General features: G+C 41.0%; 1 long non-coding RNA gene across 1 annotated transcript in view; it reads right to left on the reverse strand.

The window, feature by feature from the left end:
* Positions 1-872: 872 nt before the first annotated feature.
* The window catches only part of LOC141576753 (uncharacterized), a 35,838-nt gene continuing 21,081 nt past the window's right edge, over positions 873-15,629 (reverse strand). Inside the window, exon 2 of the long non-coding RNA XR_012505177.1 lies at positions 873-2,895. This is a non-coding gene — a long non-coding RNA (uncharacterized LOC141576753). The remainder of the gene's footprint in view (positions 2,896-15,629) is intronic.

A 15,629-nucleotide genomic window follows, 5' to 3' on the forward strand; every position in this document is an offset into this window, starting at 1 on the left:
CAGGCATCACCAGCTGAGGAAACACTTTGCACAGCACAGGCTGGGGCTGGCACTGAGCGGGTTCTCATGCCCCAATGTGTGGCAGCTCCATTCAGTCAAAGTCGGGCTTTCCTTTGGTTCATGGTCCCAGCACCTTACAAAGTGCTGTGCCATTTACTTATTTATCACCGTCACTGGTTACTCTGACTCTCAGCCAGTGTATGGGCCAGTGGGCAGGGGTCTGTGTGTGTTTTATTCACTTGTGCATCCCACGTGCCTAGGCACTCACTAACTCTATGTCATGGAGCCACTGAGTGTGCTGTGTCAGACCACAGAGCAGGTTAACCACCTGCCAATCGGATGTGGTGACCACAGGGCCAGATCTGCTGCCTTCAGATCTGGGTTGGGCTGCGATGCGGGTCTGCTTGTCCCAGTGGGTGGCAGCGAGTGCCTGGGCAGGTGCCACGTGGGGGCATACAAGGAGTAAGAAGAGAGGAGATGGAGACTAGGGACTTGATAGGCACCGTCAGACATCATCTCAGATAGTAGGCAGCAACATGTGACACAGTGACGCTGGGACTAACATCAGAGCTGGAAAGAAAGCAGAGTACATTGCCAGAGCATAGCTGTTAGACATCACTGAGCCCAGTAAGTGTCCCTTGGAGCTGTGGCCGTGGGCAGGACTGATGTCGGGGGTTTGTGGTGCTGGAGTTATTGGGTGTTTGCCGGAGGGCAGAAAGGGTGGCGGCTAATGCCTGGTGATATCTCTGTGTGTCTGTGTGTGTGTCTGCAGGAGAAGTACTGTCACATTTGCCCCAATATAGTCAAGGAGTTTGCCAAGTATGTCATGGATCCACGGAAGTGGATCAAACAGCACACAGGGAACAATGCCATCAGCCAGAAGAAGTTCATTATCGATGTTGGCTAGGAAAGGTTCCCAGGCCCTGAAATTTTCTTTCACCCAGAGATAAGACATTTGCTTTCTGATTGTGCAGAGAATGACGTGTGTGGAGCAATGCTGCCACCTCGTGTGTGCAAGGGTGGCTCTCCGTGGGGCTCCCGAGTGAGGTGGCCACCTTTTAGGGAGGACCTTGGGAGTGTAGGCTGCAGCTTCAGTGGCTGCTCTGGCTCCTGCGTGGTCCACGCCGTTGACTGGGTGTTTCATCGTGCTCCACTTTGGGTCTGGCTATCTGTTAAACAGTTAATGGTTGGTTAAACCAAGAGTGGTTAGGAAGCAGCTTTAAGAACAATAGAAGATAATGGATTTGAAATTCATCTCCTACTGATATGAAAACTAGTTAATCTCGAGGCTTGATTGGAATTTGCCTCTGTATAAGAGTACGATATCGTACATATAACCTTCCCATCACACATGACGATCCGTCCTCAGTCCAACTTTTAACCCAGTACAGCTGGTCCTGCTGTGTTCCCTGCTGCAAGTTAAAGCTTCTGTTTGAGGACAGCCTTGGGAAGAAGAATTAGAGATATCATCAGTTTAATGAGTAGTCACAAAGAATGATTACTGCTTTTGCAAAAACAGTAACTAAGAGGCAATATTTTAAGGTTTAAGTAAATTGGATTTTACTTCTATTTTGGTATAATTTTCTGCCTCATTCAGTTTACATTTAATAGGTAAATACAAACCACTGCCTGTTCTTCGATGTGTATGACTGTTCAGGGAAATGGCACACAATGCATGTCTGACTGTACCTGATATCACGGCACTCATTCGCTCTTGATAGTCTTCAGTTAAAATAGACATAAACCAACAATGTCCAGTGAACAGCTGCATGGCGCCTTCTTCTTCCCTCGAGCAACACTTTCCATGATTTTTAAAGCATATTTCAGAATTTTGTAACTGAATTACTTATACTTTAGCTTATTTCACTTATGGAATTGAATGTAAGATTTTTTACTCAATAACATGATTGTTACCATATTGATTGTTTCACTTAGAAGCCACCACCATTCCCCCTTCCAGTCTTCCAACTCAGGTTTACAGTATGAGTCACTGACTAGGTTTTTTCTTATATCCTGGCTAACTTTTTCATGACATTAGTGTCTATACATCACATGTTCAATATCTACTCACAATATTTTTCACTACATGTCACATACACTGAGCACTTGCTTTTTACAATCTCATATAAAGTGTGAGTCACTGTGTATTCTAACACAGGGCTGGTCTGTCTTTGTTACTGTTTGATTTTTTCCCTCTCTAAACCCACACATTTCATCTCTTGAGGGGACATGTCACCATCACTCCATGCACAGAGTCACTTGGATTAATTTGACACATTCATTCCAATGTGACAGTTTTAAAGGCATAGTGAATTCTGTATTTGTTAAAGTTACTTTTTTAAAAAAGTTGCTGAGAGAAATGTGTAACGTTTCTTTTATATCTGTATAAAATTCTGTTTGCCAACCCAGATTTTATGGAATCCATCTCAGATGTTGTTGACAAAGTAATACAGAACTGTCCCATCGCTGTCCAACATCTCCTGTGTAAGGTATAAGCTGCTTGGGTAACATGCTTGGATTTCATTCTGGAATTAAAGGCCCAGCATTCTGAGAATAATAGACTCTTACCGTCACTCTGCAGACAGTCCTATTTGACTTCTGTTTTATAGGATTTGTTAAGGGCCAGATTCCTGATAAAATATTTTTCTTGGAGTGAGGATGACTAAAATGCTTGGCAATATGACTCAGTTAACCACAAGTATTTGATTTAAATATTTTAGTATCTCTTATTCTTATCTGCCCAGCTGTATTTTTAAATTGGACAATTTTAACCCTCCATGTTGACTGAAAGATCAAGGGGGTCCTTCCCCTCTTTCTTTCTGTGAGATCGCTGGTCTTGCTTCATGAGTATTTAGATTAGTGCCAGATGTGTTGTTGTCAGAGAGAAGGAGGAATCTGAAATGAAAAATCGGAAAATGCTCATGTAATGTTTCTCCAAAATTCTTTGAGTGCAGGGAATTTTGAAACTTGAAAGGAGAAACAGGCAGTTCATGTAACTGTAGGATGAAGGAAGTGTTGCTGAAAGCCAGAGGGGAGGGGCAGAAAGTGGCAGTCAGCTGGCCCTGCTTCCCTGCCTGCTCACCTCTGTCTGCACATCCTGCTCTTCCCCCAAGACAATGTCTCCCCTTCATAGATGCAGGGGCCTGAACCTTAGGGAGGAGAGGACCAGGCTCAGTAGGTAGGGCTTAATACAGTTTAATTCATCTGGACAGTAGAATACTATTCAGCCTTTAAAAAGAATGAGGTAAAGCAATGTAAATTCAAATGAAAGGATGTCTACAGTATATATTGTCAAATGAAAAAGCAAGTTGTAAAATTTACACATAGTATTATTTCATTTTACTTAAAATATACTTTATGTATATATATATAAGAAAAGGTTTTGAATGATATGTGTTAAACTCCTTAAAGGAAATAAAATATATCTTGGCAAGAGACGGATAACTCTTACTTTCTACTCTTTGTGTTTTAAAATTATTTGAAATTTTATGGTTAATAAATGTTATTTTATTATTGGAAAACATTTTCTATATACACAAATTTGATGGGTAAAAGCAAATTATAATTTGGTTTTCATTGGTATATAACCTTAATTAAACACATCTCACCTCCAGTAAATGTGCAAGGAAGGGAAAGCAAAGGCAGATGAAAGTATTAAGTTTAGTGCAGTATGTCTCTTGTTTTCCCTACTTCTTAAATCTCACATAACATTAGCTGTGTCTTCCTGTTCATGAAAGCAAGGAACAAGTGCACACTATTTAGTCTTCATTTCATCATGGTGGAGATGAAACTTCTGCCAGCAGTAAGGATTGCTCATGCTGGGGTTGAGTTTTCTCATTTGATCATTTAGTTTGTTTTCAGTAGATTTACGGGATTCTTGAAGTAGAGCTGGCCTTCTAGACTGAGTACCTTATTTAACAGATGATGACACTGAGCCCTACAGATAGGAAAAGGAGGCAAAACTGGAGGGACCTGGGTCATATGGGGCAAACTGGTCTTTGACGTTTTTCTAACTGAGGTAGGGTTGATGTACAATATTATATGTTTCAGGTTGCAGTTTTTAAAGGTTATACTCCATTTATAGTTATTATAAGATATCAGCTATATTCCCTGTGCAGTACAACATATCCTTGTAGCTTATTTATTTTATACGTAGTAGTTTGTACCTCTTAATCCCCTACCCCAGTCTTGCCCTCCCCTCTTCCCTGTCTCCATGGATGCCCATTTGTTTGTTCTCAGTACCTGTGAGTCTGTTTTTGTTGTTGTTGTTGTTGTTGTTACGTTCACTAGTTTTCTTTTTCAGAGTTCATATATAAGTGATATTCTACAGTATTTGTTTCTTCTGTCTGACTTATTTCACTCAGCATAATACTCCCCAAGTCCATCTATATTGCTGCAGATGGCAACATTCATTCTTTTTTATGGCTCAGTAATATTCCATTTTATATATACCACAACTTCTTTATCCAGTCATCTGTTGACGGACACTTAGTTTGCTTCCATATCTTGGCAATTGTAAATAAGGTTACCATGAACATTGGGGTGCATATATCTTTTTAGGTTAATATTTTCATTTTCTTTGGATGAATACCAGGAAGCGGAATTGCTAGATCATATATTAGTTCTATTTTTAGTTTTTTGAGAAGCCACCGTCCTGCTTTCCATAGTGGTTGTAATAGTTTGCATTTCTATTGTTCCTACTGTTCCTAGTTTGGGTATATAAACTATACTGACTAAACCCAGAGTGAACTAGTTGCTCACAGTGTCTCTCAATGTGACTACACTTTGAATCAAGTGGGAAGCTTTTCAAATCTGGTTGCCTGGGCCAATTGTATCAGAATCTCTGGGTGGGGGTGTGTGATGTTGGGGGACTCAGCTCCTGGGGAGACTGATGCCTATGGAAAGCCAGGGCTGAAAACTGGTTTCAAGCACCACATGCTGCCTGCAATAGCTTGACGTCCTGGATAAATCACAGGCCTCCAGGACTCAGCTCTCACACACTAGTCTCTGTATAAACTATACACCAACAGTATATATGGGTTCTCTTTTCTCCACATTGTTGTTACATGTTTGTGTTTTTGTGGTCTTTTTGATGATAGCCATCCTGATGGACACGAGGTAATATCTCACTGTGGTTTTAATTTGCATTTCTCTGATGATTAACAATGTTGAATGTCTTTTCACTGCCTGTTTTCTCAGCTCAGTGGCAGGAACTATAGGTCGATTTTCTTTTGATGAAGCAAGTAGGAGGAGGCTTTCTTTAGGTCCTGCTGACAACACCTGAGATCTTCTTGGTCACTGAGTGAACACCTAACTCAGGCTCATTGACAAGAAAAAGGTGGTGGAGAATATAAAATGTGGCTTTGAAAATTCATACATTTTAGAAAACCAAAACTTTTTTTAAGAAGTAGTCATAATCTAACTTTTATTTCAGTCTTTTCTGTAGATAAGGGTGTTCACATGCTTCTTTTTTTAATTTATTTTTTGTTCAGTTTCCAAGTGTGATGGAGGTTGGGTCTGGGAATGGTTCTTCTTTTTCATTTTATTATATCTCTCAATTTTTATGGGTTAAAGATTGTCAGTTATCTATTGTAGACTTGAAGGGCTTTTTGTAAGTGGAAGATTTCCTATGTTGGCTGTGCACATTTCCATGATATTGCTGTGAGATCTGTTTTTGGTATGGTGTGATGCCATGCCATTCTTTTGTGTGCATTGCCTGTTATTTCTATGATTGCCGATGTGGTTTTTGTTGTGGTAAACACAATCTACTTTTGTTGTTTCGCAGAGCCTCATTTTGGTTAGGTGTTTATCACAGATTGGAGAGTGGCTAGGGCTCCTCCTTGTATTGGAATTGAGACTTCCAAACCATTTCTGGGGTGCAGGCTGTGGTATGTGGTGTTGGAATGTCTCCAATACACACTCATGACAGTTCTTTGTCCTTTCAATTGCCATGGGAATGTCCAAATTCTACACAGAGACACCAGTGGAAACAAATCCAAAGATCTCATGCATTAGGGCTTGCTGCAATGATCCTTCAGTCCCCCACCTGGGTCCTCAGTGCAGTACCAGGTCAGTGCCATCCCTATTGTCACATTTGCATGTGGTAGACAAGGCTGATGGAAAGGCTTCAACTTCCCCTTCTGTGCACCCAGATCTCTGCTCTTGGCTCTCTCTTCCTTGTGGCATGGGACCACCAAGACAACCACAGAGCGTATCCACACTGTCTGCCTTGGACCCAATAAAAATCACAGTTTTGCCTATGAAATGTGCAGATTCTTTGGCCATGGATTCTGATTTCAACTCCAACTTCCCCTGGGTCCCTCAAACCAAAATTATGATGGTTCTGATAGAGCCCTGCTTTTCCTCTATTGCAAAAATGCCAAATTGGGCCCTGTATCTTCACAGATAGTGAATATGTCCATGAGATACCTAGATAATCCACACTATGTGCATCAGCAATGTTGCTTTTTGAATTCATGTCCCAGGCAGTTCTGTTCTGTAGACACTACCAATCACAGAAAACAACACACTCCAACCCCATGAGACTCAGTCTGTGCCATCAGCCTCAGCCCTCTCCCTCAGCTTCAGCAGACATTCCTAGCTCAGCATCAGCAGCTCAAGTCAAGGTCTTGGGATTGATTGCAGGGATATTTTGTGCTGGTTTCTTTCAGTTCTGTCAGCCAAGCATCTGCTGTGCACTCCTCTCACCATCATTGGATCTCCTTTAATCCCAACTGATCTCTCTGTGTGTGTCCCAGTAAAAGTGTTTTCCCCTTTTTGGCTCCCTCACCAAAAGTCAGGTCCTGCACTGATTTCCTTTTCTACTTTTCTTTTTCCTCTTTCCCAATTTTGTGAGGACCCTTTCTGTCTCTTGAAGTAAGAGATGTTCAACCAACGTCCAGCAGGTGTCCTGAGCAAAGGGGTGGGTAAATGGAGGTTTATCTTGCTGTGTACATGGATGATAGTGAGTTAAGAATGCACTTGTAAGGTAGTCAATAAAAGATATCAAACATAAGATTGTTATATGGGAATTAAATTTTATAGGAGGAGAGGAATGAAATGAGTTCCACAAGGGAAACAACTATGTAAAATTCCTGGATTTTCTAGAAGAGTTTGTTTATTATGTGTTTTTTATATGGATGACACGGTAGATACAAAATCACTTTGGTATTTAATTTAGCTCCCATTGTGTACATTAAAAAGAGTGGTTTTTGTAAATCAGTATTTATAATATCAGAAGCACAATCTTTTATAATGATTTAAAGTCAAGATAAAAATTTTAGTTATTTTTAAATGGATGAGGAAAGGACACAGTGTTTCAAATTCCTTTTAGAGGGTAATGGTTGAAAAAACATTCAGGCACTTTGTTCTAAAGTGCCTGGAAGCCAAGAACCTTTGCTGACCATTTAACGTTTTGACCGAATAAAATGATAAAGCCAGAGTCATTTCAGAAATGTCCAAAAGCTATTTCAAGAATCCCCTGCAAATGGCCAAATCCAGAACTCTGAACACAGTAAATGTTCAGTTAACACTAGCTCTTTGACAAAATATTTTGGCCATTCAACTGATATCTATTAACAGCATAAATACAATATCCCTTCTTCCTACCTCTAACATTCAAGGAGATCTTTCAATTTTTCAAATATCAGTCAAAAGTATGCTATTGAACAAAGCCCTCTACTAGATAATAAGTACACTGAATTTGGTTGTTTCATTCTTTTCCGGATATTGTTTACATGCCAAGTATAATGCCTGGCCCAGGAAGCTCAGGAGATGAATCAAATAACTTGACCATGAAGGAGCACTGAGGAGGAGGCAGAGATGATCTCTGGCATGGGTATTATAATACATGTAATACAAGGCTCAGAGGCAGTGTAGAGAAAGAAATGAGAAGCTCTTGGAAGTGGTGGGCAGAGGACAAGTGTCTGGAATGGTCTTTCAGAATAGATACATTTGAATTGACTCTTGAAAGATGGGCAGGTGTTTGACAAGGCAAGGTGGACACCACAAATAGTGGGGAGTGAAGCCATCTGGCAACCTAGTACCTTCCTCTCTGCACTGCAAACAGTTTGAGATGGCTAGTGCATGGCATGTGACTGTGCACATTGTGTCCATGGTGTGTGCACTGATGATTTAGAAATGACAGAGGGGCAAGAGGTGAAGCTTGAGAGTTGCAGAAGCACACAGAGAAAGACTGTCTTACATGGCTTTCCAAGGCATTTGGACATGATCCTGTGGCAAAGCAAGTCATTACATGATTATTAAAACAAGCAGTATTGGTGTGGAATTTGCTTTCCACAACAATTATTTTCCTGCATTGTGAATGACAAATTTGGGAGGTGGAAGAGGGGAAAGAACACAAACTGAACTACTGGTTGGAAGACAATTAGCAGTGGTCCTGGAAAGACTTAAGGCAATAAAAAGGCTGCGAAGGAAGGGCGCTGAAGGGAGGGACCTTAAGGATATGGAATCTGGACAAACTGATTACTATTGTTTAAAGAGTAGTTTAGTGGGAAACAAAGCAAAGAGAAGCACAAAATGTGTTCTAAGTTTTTTGGGGTTATGTAGTTGGATCAATGGTATTGATATTTGCTATATATATATATAATATATATATATATATGGAATCAAAAAATTAATCACAATTTTCTGGGAGAAAAAGTATCTTCAGCACCCTAACTCCAGGTCCTCATTTTTTCTATGAGGCAGAAAGCACAGGTGATGTTATCCCAATTTTATGTCCAAAGGGGTAAACTTTTTGCCTACTATCACATGAAGCAGGTTGGGAAGTTAACTCTCTACCAGGCTTAAGAACATGTAAACAAGGGAGACAAGATCCATGCTTTCACAGAACTTATATTCTTGTGTCTGTGTTGGGGGGAACAGAATATGAACAAGTCAGCAAGCAATGAACCCAGGTCTGAAGGACTATGATGGTGGCAGGCAGTGGTACTTTATCTAGATATTAGGGAAAGTATCCCTGAGGTCACACTGGAGCTGACCTTCCATTGAGAAGGAAGCAGTCATTCAGATTCTTAGGGGAAGAATGTTCTAGGCAGAGAAAAGCAATTGAGAAGTCCCTGAGGTCGAAACAAGTTTGCTGCACCCTGAGGGAGGAATTCCAAATACAGAGCGATTGAAGAGCTAGGGAAATTCCTAGTTCCATTGGCATTCCTGGGAAGGTGAAAGTGAAAGGCTTGTGACTCATTAGGGTAAATACCTAGCACAAATACTCTTGGGGAGGGCTGGGAACCTGCCCACCATGCACAACACTATGCCTTTAGAAACTGCACCATGACTCACAAATGCTTTTGGAAGACAAGTCCTTGCTCAGTTGCCTATTTTGGTACCTCATTTAACTAAAACTCATTTAGGTTTGCCTAGAGAGATGAACTTAAAAATCTTTAGATGAATGGAATTCATCTTAAATTTATCAGCTCAGAACAAGAAATCACCTACAGTCCAATGGCAGGCAGCTCTTCCCCCGAGGCTCAGTCATGCCCTAACATGTTACATGGGAACAGAGCCTCCCAGCCAACTTCCAAAGCCCTAAAAGAGACCAGAGAGGCAACATTTTCCCCAAAGGATGCCCCATTAGCTCAGCTGGACAGGACAAGGAGAAATGGTACCCCACTGCCACGGTGCCAAGCTGGGTTCTTGTCTATGTGAACCTAGAATGCCTTGGAGAGATGGGACATTGGGGCTGCCTGCTGGCTCTGAGATGGGCCATCCCAAGCACAGTCCTGCCTGCTCTCTGGAACACACTGCTCACACCTCTCATCCTGTGGTCATCCTCCACTGCTACTTTGTGGGCTACCTATTCTCCTGCCAACAGTGTTTCTTATGCTACCCCATTCAGCCAAATGGCTTCAAATTCAAATTCTCACTACGGGTAATGCAGATCAACACTCTGACACTCTCTGAAAAGATTCTACTTTACAGCCAATTTTCTCAGATGCCTCTGCTTGGTGTATCTAAAAGAAAAAGTGTGTGAATTTAATGTTTATCAATAGAGCATGAATAAATTATGAAATAATTAAATTATTCCTAAATTATGTAGTTCCTTCCAGAGTATCATATTGAGAAGTTATATATCATGGGCACTTATTTTAAAGAAGGCTCCAAACCATGAAATGCATTCTTTGGAGTGGTGCTGGAGACTGTGGCATGTTCTGGTCCATGCCGAGGGCAGGCTCACCTTGTGTCTGAGCTCATTTCAAACCATATGCCCATAACATCTCTTTACTTCAACTCACTGGCCAATTTTTTGTTCCTAAATTCAACATTCAACTTCGGATCATAAGAAGTTTGCACATACTTTCACAGCACCTGTATGTCTCCTTCCTAACAACTTTAATAATGGCAATTTTTCATTTATTTTCAGTGATAGACTCACTTGTCTCCCTCAGTAACTACAACTTCCACAGCAGCAGGGACCATGTGCATTTCTGCTTACCAATATGTCCCCAGAAACTAGCACATCTTCTGGCACACAGTAGGGCCTTAACAACTAGCTACTAGGGGAAAAATACTATGAAGTAGACTCATTGGTGGAAATGTTTCTGCTTCTAAGAGTGGATCTGCTAAAAATCATTCAAATCAAGGCTAAATAAGGTTAAGGCTCAGCTATGCTGTGTGTTTTTTCCTTAAAAAAAAAATACAAGAAAGACTTTGCTGCTATTTGAGTTTAAACTGATTTTGGAGACAATTATCAAAAGGTTTGACTAACAATTTAACAACACTCATTTGGATATGTATGGAGATGACCAATTTTAAAACTTTTTTTTTTAATGGAATAAGAGTTCATTTTCAAAAAGGTTCACCCAGATTCGGCCAAATTTAAAAAGATAAGAAAAACTACCACTTACTTTGTCAGGCACTCTCTCTCTATTATTTTCATTTAATCCTCATATCTGAATTTACCCCAGGTCACAGATGAAGAAATGGAGGGAGCAAGAGGCTGGGGTTAGACACTGACTAATCGGCAGAGCCAGGATGCACATCTAGGTCTATTTGATTCCAAGAGCTATGTCTTAAATCTAAGCCAAACTTTAAGCTAAAAAATAAATGCTGACATTGAATAATAATGTTTGTTGCTTCCTCTCATGAAAAGGTACAAGACTACAGCTTAGTACCATCAACTGGGGCAAGTATTTAAAATAGAATTTGGATGCCAATGATGGGGTAGCAGGGAAATGAGAAAATTCACAAAAAAGAATAAGGAGGGGATTCAGAAGTTGGCGGAGTAGAAGGACGCTCGCAGGTCACCCTCTCCCACAAATACACCAAGACCCACATCTACAGACCCACTCAGCCAACCAGAGCACCTGTGGAACTCCGACAGAACATCGCCCTCTTCAAAAGATAAAGACACCAAAAATCTGGTAGGAGAAAAGGAAAAAAGAAAGAAAAAAAGGCAAAGCAGCGCGGGATGGGTCCCACGGTGAGGGAGCGGCAAAGGAGGACTGGCGCTCGCTCGCTGGGTCTCCCCTCTCCAACTGAGAGGCCAGTGGGACGGAGGGGGAGCCTCCGAGGCTCGGATCTGTACAGAGCAGCCCTTGACTAAAAGAACTAAGTTAAACGGGCACAGAGTGTCCCCCCGACACCCAGCCTGAGTCGCGGGCTGGCAGCGGTGGGCAGGGCCATGCTGCACAAGCCGGGCGGAGGACGGGGGAGGCTGCACGGAGGCAGCCCCGGGGGAACGCAAGGGGCTGCGCGCCGTGGCTGTGGCTGCAAAGGGCAGAACAAACTGGGCCCTCCATAAAACAGCAAGGTTGATGTGCTCTCGGGGGAAGGGTGCACACCCCCATCTCTGAAAACCCGCGGAAAGTTTTCGGGGGAAGAGAGGAGGGGCTCAGGCACAGCCGCCATATCCTCCGCGCTGAGCACTCAGGTGGGGGCGGGGGCGAAACCTACATCCGCACCGAAGGGTTTAGCAGCCTCAAAGGCCAGACTGAGACTGGCCTGCAGCCCGAGGCAGATAGGATCCTTCCATCCTGGTCCCTCAGAGAACTTGCTCCACAAAGACAAACAAGGAGCTGGGTTCTGGCTCAGAGCAGGGACAGGGCTGTCCCTCGGTCTTCCCCGAGCCCACCTGCGGAGCGCCGACCAGGGCGGAGCGCGCAACCGCGCAGAGCAGCTGAGCTACCGGCGGCGGCGCAGGTAGAGCGAGAGCGGCCCCCCGCATTTCGGGCAGGAACACAGCCCCTGACCGAGGTGCTGAGAGGGGGCACGACCCGCCCTCCTACCCGGCCAGTCTGCAACATCTGACTGCGGCATCCGGAGGGGCAGCGACCCGCCCGCCCACAGCAGAGGAGAGCTGCACCTGACCCAGTGTTAGGAGGAGGCGCGATCAGCTTGCCGACAGGTGCTGGGAGCAGCACAGAAGTAGGCGCCAACGGAGGGCCTCAGAAAACAGCAAGCTGAGCTTCCAAAACAGGACGAAGACAGAAAGACTTCATATTAAAAGCACACAGACTCCAGGAGAACACCGACAAACCCCCCCCCTTTTTTTTAAATCTTTTTTTACCTGTTCTATTATCTATTAATCTCTTAATCTTGACTTCTTAATTCATTTCTATTTCCCTTGGGTTTTGATGTCCTGCTATTGATTAGACACAGGTCTCAAATACGTCTATTCATCTCCCCCCCCTTTTTTTGTAAAGGTTTCAAAAGGACGTATCAACCCGATTAATACTCTGCTTCAACTCACTCTTCTATTATTCATTATACACTGTTTTCAAACCCTATTTCTCCCTTCTTTTAAAATTCTTTCTCTCTCTCTCTTATTTTTTTTTCTTTTTTTCCTAAGTTCTATTCCTAAATAGGCATCAGATAGATAAAATGCTTAAGGACCAAAATAAACAACTGATACTCCATAAACCACAGTGCCAAAGAGGTATGAGCAAGATGAAGAAGCAGAAAAACTTTTCCCAATTAAAAGAACAAGAGAAATCCCCTGAAAGAAAGATCAACAAAATAGACATTGATAGCCTACTGGATCAAAATTTCAAAAAACGAGTGATCGAATTGCTGAAGGAATTAAAAGAGATAGTGTTTAGAGATATAAAATATGTCAAAAATGAAATTGAAGCTATAAAGAAGAGCCAAGTAGAATGGTTAAACTCATTGACAGAGATGAGGAATGATCTAATAGCTGTGCAAAGCCGACTAGATAATGCAGAGGAACGAATTAGTGATCTAGAAGACAGGGCAATAGAAAGCACCCATTCAGAAAAACTACAAGAGAAGCAAATAAAAAATAATGAAAATAGCATAAGGGACCTATGGGATAATATAAAGCTTCCCAATCTTTGCATAATAGGGTTCCCAGAAGGAGAAGAAAGATCAAAGAGGATTGAAAAGGTTTTTGAAGAAATCATGACTGAAAACTTCCCAAACTTAAAGAAGGAATCAGATATCCAAGTACAGGAAGCTCAGAGGGTCCCAAACAGGAAGAACCCAAATAGACCCACACCAAGACATATCATAATCAAGATGGCCATGGTCAAGGTTAAAGAAATGATTCTAAAGGCAGCAAGAGAAAAGCAAAGAGTAAGTTACAAGGGAACCCCCATAAGGCTCTCAGCTGATTTCTCTACACAAACACTACAGGCCAGAAGGGAGTGGCAAGATATATTCAAAGCCCTGAATGAAAAAAAGATCCAGCCTAGGGTCCTTTATCCAGCAAAGCTATCCTTGAGGATAGAAGGAGAAATAAAGAGTTTCACAGACCAAAAAAAAAAAAAAAAAAAAAAGCTGCAGGAGTTTAGCAACACTAAACCCATGCTAAAAGAAATATTGAAAGGGCTATACTAAATAGAAAAGCAGCAGGATGCTACAGAAATGAGAAACACACAACTAGAAAGGTGATAACTCATGAATTACAAATAAAGTAAACATGAAATTATAAAAGAAGACATACAAATCACTGAGAATGGGAGAGGGAGGCAGGGAAATATGGAAAATATTTTTCTTTCTTTTTAAAATTTTTTTAACAGTAGGATGGGATTGAGATCATGTTACTATCAGTTTAATAAAAACAGTTATAGTAATGGGTTGACAGATTTACAAAAAAGGGTAACCACAAGCCAAAAATTTATAAAGGAGTCACAAAAATTAAATAAAATCCATGATAATACAAAGGAAAATTACCAAACCACAAAAGGAAGAAGAAAGGAACAAAGAGCATATACCAATTCAACTGCAAATATAAGTTCAAAGTGGCAATAAACACACATCTATCATTAATTACTGTAAATGTTAATGGACTAAATGCTCCAGTCAAAAGACACAGAGTGGCAGACTGGATAATAAAGCAAGAACCTTCAATATGCTGCATACAAGAGACCCACTTTAGGGAGAAGGACACATATAGATTGAGAGTGAAAGGATGGAACAGGTTATTCCATGCAAATGGAAAAGCCAGAAAAGCAGGTGTTGCAGTACTGATTTCAGACAAAATAGACTTTAAAACAAAGGCCATAAAGAAAGATAAAGAAGGACATTTTATAATGATTAAAGGAGTGATACAAGATGAGGATATTACACTCGTTAATATATACGCACCCAATATAGGAGCACCTAAGTACATACAAGAATTACTAACAGAGATAAAGGGGGATATTGATGGGAATACAATCGTAGTTGAAGATTTTAACCCTGCATTAACATCACTAGACAGATCTTCCAGACAGAAAATAAACAAGGCAACAGAGAAATTAAATACTACAATAGAAAAACTAGATTTGGTGGATAATTTCAGAGCATTACACCCCCCAAAAATAGGATATACATTCTTTTCAAGTGCACATGGAATATTTTCCAGGATCGATCATGTACTTGGGCACAAAAGAAACCTCAACAATTTTAAGAACATAGAAATTATCTCAAGCATCTTTACTGACCAAAATGCCATGAAACTGGAAATCAACAACAGAGAAACAAAGGAGAAAAAAAGGAAAGCATGGAGATTAAACAATATATTATTGAAAAAACAATGGATCAATGAGGAAATCAAAGCTGAAATTAAAAAATACCTTGAGACAAATGATAATGAAAGCACAACCACTCAAAACCTATGGGACACAGCAAAGACAGTGCTAAGAGGGAAGTTTATAGCGATACAGGCCTTCCTCAAAAAAGAAGAACAATCTCAAATAAACAATTTAACCCGCCACCTGAATGAATTAGAAAAAGAAGAACAAAAAGCCCAAAAAGCAGCAGAAGGAAGGAAATAATAAAGATCAGAGAGGAATTAAATACAATAGAGTTTAACAAGACCAAAGAAAAAATCAACCAAACCAAAAGCTGCTTTTTGAAAAAGTAAATAAAATCGAAAAACATCTAGCCAAACTCACAAAGAATAAAAAAGACAGAGTACAAATTAGCAAAATAAGAAAGGAAAATGGAGAAATTACAGCAAACAAAATAGAAATACAGAATATCATACGAGAATATTATGAAAAACTATATGGAAACAAACTGGATAACCTAGAGGAGATGGACAAGTTTCTGGAAACATACTGTCCACCAAAACTGAATCAAGAAGAATCTGAACAGTTGAACAATCCGATCAGTAGAAAGGAAATAGAAATAGCAATTAAAAACCTTCCTACAAATAAAAGTCC

The sequence above is a fragment of the Camelus bactrianus genome, unplaced genomic scaffold (genome assembly GCF_048773025.1).
Source record: "Camelus bactrianus isolate YW-2024 breed Bactrian camel unplaced genomic scaffold, ASM4877302v1 HiC_scaffold_28, whole genome shotgun sequence".
Lineage (NCBI taxonomy): Eukaryota > Metazoa > Chordata > Mammalia > Artiodactyla > Camelidae > Camelus > Camelus bactrianus.